This window comes from Herpailurus yagouaroundi, unplaced genomic scaffold (genome assembly GCF_014898765.1).
Source record: "Herpailurus yagouaroundi ecotype Mexico unplaced genomic scaffold, PumYag 165, whole genome shotgun sequence".
In the NCBI taxonomy this organism is placed as follows: Eukaryota; Metazoa; Chordata; class Mammalia; order Carnivora; family Felidae; genus Herpailurus; species Herpailurus yagouaroundi.
In genome coordinates, this window is record NW_024412406.1 from 28,417,725 (window position 1) to 28,429,878 (window position 12,154).

Sequence of the window (12,154 nt, forward strand, 5' to 3'; positions counted from 1 at the left end):
TCATGCCCAGTGTGGAGCCCCACGCTGGGCTCCATCTCACAAGTGTGAGTGAGATCATGACCTGAGCCGAAATCGAGAGTCGGTGGCTTGACCGCCTGAGCCACGCAGGCTCTCACAGTCTGGCTCTCGAAGATACGATCCTGGTTTGTGGCCACCGGCTCTCCGAAAGGACAGACCTGCTCTGTGAAACGGAGCGTTTGCTCTGCTGCTCTGTAGTACCTTCTAGGCACTGGCCTGGTGGGGCCAGCACAGACCCTTCGGCCCCTGTCACTGACTCACCCTAACGCGTGTTCATACTCTGGGGGCGCTCTGGGGGTGTCACCAAAGCCCAGGGCCTCTGAACGAGGCTCCTTGAGATCTGCTTGTGCTACTTTATTGTGCGCCGTGCCTCCTTGGATGGACATGCGGCAGGGCCGGCTGCTCTTTTCAATTCTGTTCATTTTGGTCGAATATGAGTTACATCCTTTCGACCCAGTATATGTTTTTGAAAGCTTAAAGCTCCTCCTATTTGATTTGTCTTTGTTTTGATCTTCTCCCTCGTTTTTCCTTCTTCTAGTTCTGCTGTAGTTACAGGAATCTTTGTTTTATTAAACTTCCCTATTCCAAATTAAGCACCTGCCATGTAATAAGCAAATGGAAAAAAATTTGATCTTCTTCCTGTTTGTAAAAATAATACGGTGTTATGGTTAAAAAAGATGCTATGGAAAAATATTAAGAAAGAAGTGTAAATTAAACATAGTTTCACTCTCAGATATGGAAGCCTCTTGTTAATACCCGTAACTTACGATCTTTGTTCCCTTCCCACATCGGGGAGCAACCCTGGATGCACTGCAGTGGGCACCGAAAACCTGAATGGTTGGAGGGGCCCGGGTTCTCCTCTCTTCACGGTTTGGGCAGATCGCGCTTGGCACCAATTTCTGCAGAGAGCGCGTGCACTCAGGTTGGTGGTGGTGTGTGTGCCCAGCATGCACAGTGGAGGCCGAGTTTGCTGGGCCGTCGGGCCGGCCTCTCTGCCTTTGGGAAGTTCGCTTCGCGTCTCCATGCTTCCGCTTTGCGTGTCTGGTGAGAGTGATACCATCTGTCTCCAGTCTCTCCTCGGGCTTTGTGCTCCTATGATAATGCCCTTTGAAAAACTAAATGTGGGCTAAAGAGCAGGCCCTCAGTAAGTATTGTGACTACATGAGGGACCGAACAAAACGCTGAGGTAGAAGTAGAAGAGCCTTCTATACGAGTATTTTGGTGGTATTGAATTTAGTGATCTTTTTATGGGTTTCTTTATGGACTGAGAAATTCGTTTTAAAGGTTTTGGCTGCTTTGCTTGGTTCCCATGTTTAAAAGTATAACAGTAAAATTCTACAAGAGAATATCTGCTTGCAGCTAATTCTGCATTGACAGTGAACTCACCCTAGAGTGTCCTACATTTCGTCTTCATGAGTGTGTTAAGATTACTGATTATATTAGGATTTCATTTAAATAATCCGCTTAACAAAACACTGGGAAGCAAGACTACAGGAAGAGAGTCCCAATTTTCTGTTAGTGCATGGGCTTTTTTCTAAATTGGAAGCTGTTCCTAAACTTGTCATGAAAAAAGTCTTTTTAGAAAGTAAGATATAGTTGGTGTTGCTAAATTGTTAGGAAAGTTAGTACCCTGACTCAATGTCTTTGCAATTACATTGTCAGAAAGATGTCTTGGATTATTATCATTATTATTTTTCTTTGTGTGACTTTCTTTTCTGTGAAATGGGTCAACAGCTGGCTAAGTAATTAACATGGAAGTGAATAGTATTTTTCAGTTTATATCTACCTATCCTTTTTTGTATATTTTCTTAAGTTAAAATCTTTACTGTTCCAAATGTTGATGATCGTAAACATTTATCCTAAATTATTTCTTCTGATCATTTGGTGATAAGGGTGCTTGTCTCTTTAAGGTAAAATACAGGTGTGGGAGAGAGAGCTGCTGTAGAGGTCAGGGTCTTATTTTAGCTGCTCTGTTCCACAGAATAGATTTCTATATTGATTTTCATTTTAGACCATTATTGTGTAAGATAAAAGGGTCATTGGAAGCAGCAACCGTTAATATTGTTATGTCTTAGAAGAGAGGTGTTAGTTGACGTTAGTTGAATCCTACCTTTGAGATCCTCCCTCTGTCTCCTTGTCCTTCTCCTTCTCCCACCCACTCTCCTGTCTCTTCCATGAATTATTCACCTATCAAATGTCTAGTAAAGGCGATTATGTAATAGGCAGTGTGTTGTTAGTTACCGAGTGTATAGAAGGATGAGTAACATAAGATGCGTTTTCTCATGATTTCGTTTTGTATTTAAACGCTCATCTTTATGGAGTGACTTCGTGAAGTCACCATGAAGAATGTTTACAACATAAAAAGCTCAAAAAGTCCCAGAGAACTAGAGAGCCAGACTGAGGTTCTTAGTTTTGTTTTGTTTTCGTGTGTGTGTGTGTGTGTTTTAAACCTAATTTGGGACTTCTCTAGCTTACCTGCTTTTTATGGAAATTTGAGAAGTGCAATAGTGTAGCCCTTTTTCTGATTTTCCTTTCAGTATGGTGTATTAGGAAGAGTGTATGCTCTGGGGTGGATGGATGTAGGCATGAATTTGGCACTAGGCTGTTGGGAGAGTGGCTTGAACTCTTTTTTTTTTTTTTTTTTTTTAATTTTTTTTTCAACGTTTATTTATTTTTGGGACAGAGAGAGACAGAGCATGAACAGGGGAGGGGCAGAGAGAGGGAGACATAGAATCGGAAACAGGCTCCAGGCTCTGAGCCATCAGCCCAGAGCCTGACGCGGGGCTCGAACTCACGGACTGCGAGATCGTGACCTGGCTGAAGTCGGACGCTTAACCGACTGCGCCACCCAGGCGCCCCAGAGAGTGGCTTGAACTCTTAGAGCGGATTTCTCCATCTGTGAAAGAGTAATACTTAACTCACTTCAAGATTAGGTAAGGATTCAGTGAGATAACAGGAGCCCGGCAGTAGTAAGCATAAAGTTTGGTCTTTATTTCCCTGCCTTTTCTGCCGAGGAAAACATAGAGTGATAGCAGTTTGCCTGTTTAAATCATCTACCTCTATAAATTGCATTCTTGCTAAGTTAGTGTTGAACGTGGGCAAAGATCCAGTGCTGACCTGTTTGATTTAGAAGAAGCGGCATGGGGGCACCTGGGTGGCTCAGTCGGGTAAGTGTCCAACTTCGGCTCAGGTCGTGATCTCACAGTTTGTGAATTTGAGCCCCACGTCAGGCTTTGTGCTGACAGCCCGGAGCCTGGAGCCTACTTTGGATTCTGTGTCTCCCTCTCTCTCTGCCCCTCCCCTGCTCATGCTCTGTCTCTCTTTCTCTCTCTCTCTCTCTCAAAAATAAACAAACATTTAAAAAAAAAAGCGGCATGAATATTTTATTGATATGTAACACGATTTAAAAATTTTATTTAAATTATATTTACAGTTTTAATTTTGTACCCACAGCACATGGAACTAATTACAAGGGTGATTTCGGGGCTCTGTCTAATTTTAATTTCAGATTATGTAAACTAGACCCAGTCTGTTGGCAGGACTATTAGATTTTTAGACCCTGCTGTGCTAAATTTGGGACGGTACAGTCATTAGGAGAATATACACAGGGCTGGAAATCAGAAGAATGTCTTTAGATATCCAGAACTTTAATGTACACAACTGAGTTAAAATTAAGTCATTAGAAAGGACATGGTAAACCCATTTGACTTAGACCATCAGCAGGTGAAAAAATGACGTGTCCTTTTTTCTTTATCATTCTCAAATTCATAAAACCTTTAAAAAAATTCACCGATGAGGTCACGGATGATCTAGTCATGTATTTTTTCCCACATCTTGAAACCCAGGCAGGAAATTTTTGTGCTCAAGGCTTTAGGAAGCTTGCCGAGCTGCTGTGAGCTGAAAAAGTCTAGCAGCTGCTAATTATTTTGTTTCCCATTTGGCTCGGTGGATTTTATTTTTGAAAATGTCAGTCTCACTTACTCATAGTAGGTGCTGGACTTCAGGTCTCTGCAAATGTTATTCTGTTGGTTAAGTTGACTTGTCAATCTTTAGTTCCTAAAATAAATCAGCAGGTTTTGAGCTAGTAACTGAAAAGACACCGAAGATCATATTTGTGGTCTAGAGTTCTACATACATTGTGAGTTTTATTTCTCTCTTTGGCTCTGCTTAGTCTCAAGAGTCTACGTAGTGTGTCAGATAATAAGAGAATTTATATTTTTACTTATCTTCCTGTGCAGGCGGTTCATAGTTGGAACCCTTTCGGGGAGGTCCACCCTAGTTTGAGTGTGTGGGGTGCTGTTTCGCCCACAGCTTTGGCGTGGAGGTATCGCTATCAAGAAATCGTATTCCCTTGGGGCGCCTGGGTGGCTCAGTCGGTTAAGCAGCCGACTTTGGCTCAGGTCATGATCTCAAGGTGTGTGAGTTCGAGCCCCGCGCCGGGCTCTGTGCTGACAGCTCAGAGCCTGGAGCCTGTTTCGGATTCTGTGTCTCCCTCTCTCTGACCCTCCCCTGTTCATGCTCTGTCTCTCCCTGTCTCAAAAATAAATAGAACATTAAAAAAAAAAAAAAAAAAAAAAAGAAATCTTACTCCCAAGTCTGTACCTCATTCCCTGTCTCGGGAACTTACGCGTTACTCAATAGATACCAGGTCTGATGAGGTATAGTAAGATTGAGTCATTTTTTCATCTTGGGCTGAGTCTTTATACAGTGATACTTCAAATATGGTGTGCGTGTGAACCGTTGGTTAGCTGCGTATAGAAAGGAAGAGTAAACAGGCAGAAGCTTACAGTACCTTGACGGAATAGTTGCATACCTGTCGAATTTAATAATACAAAATTTGAGATTACGTTGTGCATGTCTTTTTAAATTCATTTTTCCGGAGATTCATTTTTGTGTTTTATAAAAGTATTTGCACTTCCATGGCTGGAAGGTCAAAAGCAAACGTAACTGGCCTTCCCCAGTTGGAGATGGTTTGAGAGACCCTGCTTTAACATATAATTTCACAAGGCTAGCGGTTGTGGCGAAGGAAAGATCTGAGTTGGTCACGTGATTCCACTGTACTCTTAGTAAGGTCGAGATTTCTGCACAGTTGCTTGGACAATGGCAGAAATTACATTTGCGCTTCTGATTTTGTGGAGGTGAAGATGCCATTGAATTGTAAGGCTTTTTAAAAAGTTTATTTATTTAGAGAGAGAGAGAGATAGAGAACACGCATGTGTGCATGCTTGAGGGAGAGGGAGAGAGAGAATCCCTGACACGGGGCTCAGTCTCACAACTGTGAGATCATGACCTGAGCTGAAGTCAAGAGTCGGCTGCCTAACTGACTGAGCCACCCAGGCACCCAGAGTTTTGGGGCCTTTAAAGAATAAGCTGCTGCCAGATTGTCTAGGTTTGTGTGGGCAAATTCAGTTTTTGTTTTTGTTTTTGTTTTTTTAGTGTTGATTTATTTTGAGAGAGAGAGAGAACAAGAGCCAGGGAGGGCCGGGGGGGGGGGGGGAGAGAGAGAGAGAGGGAATCTCAAGCAGGCTCTGCACTGTCAGTGCAGAGCCCAACATGGGGCTCAATCTCTTGAACCTTGAGACCACGACCCAAGCTGAAATTAAGAGTTGGACGCTCAACCGACTGAGCCACCGAGGTGCCCCACAAATTCAGTTTCTTATTTCATGATCCATTCGTTCGTTTTCATTCTTTATTAACGAAATGGAAATGAAATTAAAACACGTTTTGAAGGGAAAATGAACAGGCTCATTGATTTGACTCAGGATTGAAGAAAAGGGGAGAGTCAAGTGTGACCTAAGTTCCAAAGTTCTGTTATCTTGGAGAACTGAGAGGAAAGGTGGTATTAGAAGAACACAGTAGTGCTGCTGTTAGTTATTATATTGATTGTGTTGAAGTTATTGTTGAAATCGTGAGTTATGATACCTTCATTAGGACGTTTAATTCTTTAGTCAGCAAATATACAGTGAAATAACAAAGGATCATATGAGCAAAAGTGTTTTGATATGTTTCTTTTTTAAAAATTATTTTTAAGATTTATTTTTTTTTTTTTAATTTTTTTTTCAACGTTTATTTATTTTTGGGACAGAGAGAGACAGAGCATGAACGGGGGAGGGGCAGAGAGAGAGGGAGACACAGAATCGGAAACAGGCTCCAGCCTCTGAGCCATCAGCCCAGAGCCTGACGCGGGGCTCGAACTCACGGACCGCGAGATCGTGACCTGGCTGAAGTCGGACGCTTAACCGACTGCGCCACCCAGGCGCCCCTTTAAGATTTATTTTTATTTTTGAAAGAGAGAGAGCGAGCAAGCACGCATGTGTGAGGGAGGGGCAGAGAGAGAGGGAGACAGAGGATCCGAAGTGGGCTCGCAGCTCAGGGCAAAGAGCACGATGCGAGGCTTAAACTCACGAACGGCGAGATCGTGACCTGAGCCGAACGAAGTTGGATGCTCAAGTCCCGTGTTTTGATGTGTTTCTGAAGTTAGAAGAGATATTAAGAAAAATAACTAGAAAAAGCAACAGAAAACTTTGTAAAATAATAAAGTCTTTAAAAAGCAAAGGAAGAAGGAAAGAGTATCATAAAGGAAGAGGTTATCAGAACTTAGGTCTCCCCACAGCTTAAGGTCTTTTAACTGAATTTCATTATGGTCAGGGAACATATTCTAATAAGTTTCAATTCTTTGAAATTTGAGACTTGTTTTAAACAAGACTTATGGTCTGTCACGGTGAATGTGCCATGTGTGCTTTAAAAGAATGTATATTTTTTTTAATTTTTTTTTTAACGTTTATTTATTTTTGAGACAGAGAGAGACACAGCATGAACCGGGGAGGGGCAGAGAGAGAGGGAGACACAGAATCGGAAGCAGGCTCCAGGCTCTGAGCCATCAGCCCAGAGCCCGACACAGGGCTCGAACTCGCGGACCGCGAGATCGTGACCTGAGCTGAAGTCGGACTCTTAACCGACTGAGCCACCCAGGCGCCCTTAAAAGAATGTATATTTTGCAGATGTATAGTGTTCTGTAAAATGTAAATTAAAGCAGGGTGGTTAAGAGCGTTTTTCAGCTCCTCTCTGCACTGATGTTTTGTTTAGTGGTTCTATCAATTGCCAAGAGTGGGAGTTGTTAAAATCGCCAGCTATTATTTATGGATTTGTCTGTTTTTCCCTTCAGTTTTGCCAATTTTTGCTTTATGTATTTTGAAGCTCTGTTATTAATACATCTGTGTATGTTACATTTTCCTGATGTAACAGGAAAATTTCCTTGAATCGTTGTGAAATGTCCTTTATTATTGGTGATGCTTTTTCTCTTGATAACTACTTGATTTGGAATTAATAGAGACAGGCCAGCTTTCTTGTCTTTTCTTTCAGTTTCTTTTCTTTCTTTTTGACGTGCCAGCTTTCTTATGCTTATGGTTTTCCATCTTTTGATTTCAACCTGTCTACGTCTTATATTTAAAGTTTGTCTCTTTTAGACCACATATACTTGAGTCTTGAATTTTAATCCCCAAATCCTCTGCCTCTTAACTGGAGCATTCAGTTCACTGGCATTTAAAATAATTATTGGTACAGTTGAATTTAGGCCTATCATTGTACTATTTCTGTTGGTCTTAATCTGTTTTTTGTTCTTCTTTCTTTCATTCTTGCCTTCTCTTGAGGTAACTGAATCCCTTTTAGAATTTCATTTTAATTTTTCTGTTGACCTTTAAATGTTCTTTGTAGTGTTTCCTTTTTTTAATTAAATTTTTTTATTAAAAAATTTTAAAATATTTTTATTTTTGAGAGAGAGAGAGACAGAGAGAGAGCGTGCGCAAGTAGGGGAGGGTCAGAGAGAGAGGGAGACACAGAATCTGAAGCAGGCTCCGGGCTCTGAGCTGTCAGCACAGAGCCTGACACGGGGCTCGAACCCACAAACTGTGAGATCATGACCTGAGCTGAAGTCGGACCCTTAACTGACCGAGCCACCCAGGTGCCCCTGTAGTGTTTATTTCTTAGAGCTTGTTTTGGTAGCACAGTATATGCATCCTTAACTTTTCCCATTAAAGTTAACATTGTACTCTTTTATGTAAAATGTAAGAACTTGAAATCATACAGGTCTATTCTCTCTTTTTTATTCTATAGTTGACATATAAATATATTTACATAGGTAAAAAAAAAACCTGTATTACAGTCTTTAACTTTTCCTTTAAACAGTCTTATTTGTATTACAGAAGTGAAGAGGGAAAAATAGTCTTTTGTATTCATTCAACTATTTACCATATCTGTTGTGTTTCCTTGTGTCCTGAAGGTTCAGCTTTCCATTTGGCAGTCTCACTTCTGTCACCCGCAGAATTCCCTTTAGCTCAGGGCTCATCAGTCTGTAGTAGCTCGTGGGCCAGTTCTGGCCCACCATCAGTTTTTGTAAATAAAGCTTTATTGGAACACTTCTGTGCTTTTTTTTTTTTTCTTCTGTATTTTGTATGCCAGCTTTTGCATTATAATGGCAGAATTGAATAGCTATGATGGAACCCTCAAAGCCTAAAGTATTCATTATTTGGCCCATTTTAGAAAGTTTGCCCACCCATGCTTTCACATGCCTTCTACCACAGGTCTGGTGGTGACCAATTAATTTCAGTATCTGAAAATTGGTTGTTTACCTTTATTAAAAAAATTGAGATATAATTGACATACGACGTTTTGTTAGTTTCAGGTATACAGCATAACACTTTGATATTTGTATATATTGTGAAATAATCACCCCAGTATGTCTAATTAACATCCATCACCACACATAGCTACAAATTTTGTCTTGTGAGTACACCTTGTAAGATCTACTTTCTTAGCACCTTTCAGATATACATATAGTGCTATTAACTGTAGTCATCATGCTGTACATTGTATCCCTAGGACTCCCTTATTTTACAGCTGGAAACTTGTACCTTTTGGTCCCCTTCACCCATTTTGCCCACCTCTCATCCACTGCATCTGGCAACCACCAGTCTGTTCTCTATATTTATGAGTGTGTTTTTTTTTAATTTCAGTTTTTTAAAGGCTCCACATATAAATGCGTTCATACAGCATTTGTTTTTCTCTACCATTTCACTTAGCATAATGCCCTGAAAGTCTATCTGTGTTGTCATAAATGGCAAGATTTCCTTTTTTTAAATGGCTGAATAATATTCCATTGTGTATATATACTCCCATTTTCTTCCTTTTTTTAAAAAATATTTTTAATGTGTATTTATTTTTGAGAGAGAGAGAGAGAGAGAGAGCGCGAGCGCACATGGGGGAGGGGCAGAGAGAGAGGGAGACACAGAATCCAAAGCAGGCTCCAGGCTCTGAGCTGTCAACACAGAACCCAACGCAGGGCTCGAACTCCTGAGGCATGAGATCATGACCTGAGCCGGAGTTGGTCGCCTAACTGACTGAGCCGCCCAGGCACCCCTATGCCCCATTTTCCTTATCCATTCATCCTTTGTTGGACACTTAGATTATTCCCGTGTCTTGGCTGTTGTGAATAATGCTGCAATAAATATGGGAGTGCAGATAATCTCATTGATACTGTTTTCATTTCCTCTGGATAAATACCTAGAAGTGGAATGGCTGAATCATATGGCAGTTCTATTTTTAATTTTTTGAGGAACCTTCATAGTGTTTTCCATACTGACTGCACCCATTTATGTTCTCATCAGTAGTGAACAAGTGTGCACTTTTCTCCATAACCTTGAAACCACTTGTTATCTTTTGTTTTTTGAGGTGATATTCCATTGTGGTTTTGATTTGTATTTCTCTGATGAGTCGTGATATTTTTATGTACCTGTTAGTCGTTTGTACGTCTTTGGAAGAATGTCAATTCAGATTCTCTGCCCATTTTTAAATCATTTTCTTGTGGTTGTTATGGAGTTGTATGAGCTCTTCATATATTTTGGATGTTAACCCCTTATCAGATAACGTGCTTTGCAAATATTTTCTTTCATCCACCACGATACCTTTCATTTTTTAATTTATTTTATTTTATTTTATTTATCTTATTTTATTTTAGTTATTTTTGCTGTGCAGAAGCTTTTTAGTTTGATGTCACCCCACTTGCTAGCTTTTGCTTTTCTTCCCTGTACTTTGGCGTCATATACAAAAGATCATTGCCAAGATCAAGGTCAGGGAACTTTTTCCCTTTTTTTTTTTTTTTTTTTAGGAGGTCGACAGCTTCAGTATGTGTAAGTCTTTAATCCATTTTGAGCTAATTTTTGTGAGTGGTGTAAGATAGGGCTCCAGTTTCATTTTTCTGAATGTGATTATAGTTTTCCTAACATCATATATTGAAAAGACTATCCTTTCTGTATTGAGTACTCTTTTATGTATGTACATATTTTTGAGAGAGAGAGAAAGAGGTAGAGAGCAAGCGAGGGAGAGAAAGAGCGCACATGTGCATGAGCAGGGGAGGGGCAGAGAGAGAGGGGGAGAGAGAATTCTAAGCAGGCTCCAGCACTGTCAGTGAGGAGCCCCATGCGGGGCTTGATCTCATGACCTGTGAGATTATGACCTGGGCTGAAATCAAGAGTTGGACACTTAGCCGACTGAGCCACCCAGACAGCCCCTCCATTGAGTATTCTTGGCTCCTTTGTCAAATATTAGTTGATTGTATATGTGGGGTTTTATATCTGGGCTCTCTATTTTGTTCCATTGATCTGTGTGTCTGTTTTATGCCAGTGCCATACTGTTTTGATTAATAAAGCTTTGTAGTGTAGTTAAGCCAGGAAATGTGTTTGTTCTTCTTCCAGCTTTATTCTTCTTTCTCAGGATTCCTTTGGCTACTCAGGGTCTTTTATGGTTCCATACAAAGTTTAGGATTGTTTTTTTCTACTTCTGTGAAAAATGGAATTTTGGAATTCCATTGGAATTTTGATAGGGATCGATCTCTAATTTACATATGCTGAGCTAACTCTCTTAATGTGTTTGTTTAGCATAATTACTAGGAATATAATTTGCTTGCAAAAATAAATTTAAAAATTTCATATTTTGGTACAGTTGACTTGGAATTGTCATTACAGGATTTGTGTGTGTGTGTGTGGAGGGGAGGCATTTGACAGGCCGCCTTTACCATCTTGGTGAAGGTAGCTTTCTTGAGAGCTTGTCTGTTTTTGTCCCTAAGCCTGAGCATAGTCTTTGCTTAGAAATACTGGTTCATTCAACAAAGTTTATTTTTATAAATAGAGTTGAACAGTGTAGGGGTTAGGGGAGCTGACCACCTGTGCTGTCGGAAATCCATGTATATCTTTGGACTCCCCCAAAACTTAATTATGAATAGCATACTGTTGACTAGAAGCCTTACTGATAAACAGACGATTAACACATATTTTGTATGTCATGTATCTTATGCTGTGTTCTTACAATAAAGTAAGCTAGAAAAAAAATTTTTTTTTTAATTTTTTTTTTCAACGTTTATTTATTTTTGGGACAGAGAGGGACAGAGCATGAACGGGGGAGGGGCAGAGAGAGAGGGAGACACAGAATTGGAAACAGGCTCCAGGCTCCGAGCCATCAGCCCAGAGCCTGATGTGGGGCTCGAACTCACGGACCGCGAGATCGTGACCTGGTTGAAGTCGGACGCTTAACTGACTGCGCCACCCAGGCGCCCCTAGAAAAAAATTTTTTAAGAAAATCATAAGGAATAAAAATGCATTTCCAGTACTGTACTATAATTATCAAAAAAAAAAAAATCTGCAGAAGAGTGAACCTGCACAGTTCAAATCCGTATTAAGGGTCCAGTATATTTAGGATTCCTTTGCTCTTTTCATAAGTATTCTTCTAAAGTAGGAAAATTACAGAAGAAAACTAGGGAATTTGCCAGAATGTCACAAAACTTTTTTGATAATTGTTCAGGCAATGTCCTTTGTGCATTTGCAGGGTGATGAGAGGGGAAAGGGTGACTGACTGAGAAACTCTAGAGATACTTGAAGAAGTATTCTTCCTTAGCATCCCAAGTACTAGGTGGCTAACAGATGAGAAGTTCACTGGGTATGCTCAGAAGCAGGGCTATAAGAAAGGATCTGATGGGCTTAATTGTAAACACGTCCAGTGTTTTGAGGCCCGTCTGGTTCAATGATTTTAAATGTGTGGTTAAGCCCGTAAGTAAGCAAGCGAGGAATAAGAAATACGCTTTTGATAT

General features: G+C 40.5%; 1 protein-coding gene across 3 annotated transcripts in view; it reads left to right on the top strand.

Moving 5' to 3' along the window:
- ATP6V1H (ATPase H+ transporting V1 subunit H) overlaps nt 1–12,154 on the top strand; it is a 114,844-nt gene that overhangs the window by 46,896 nt on the left and 55,794 nt on the right. The window lies entirely within an intron of this gene.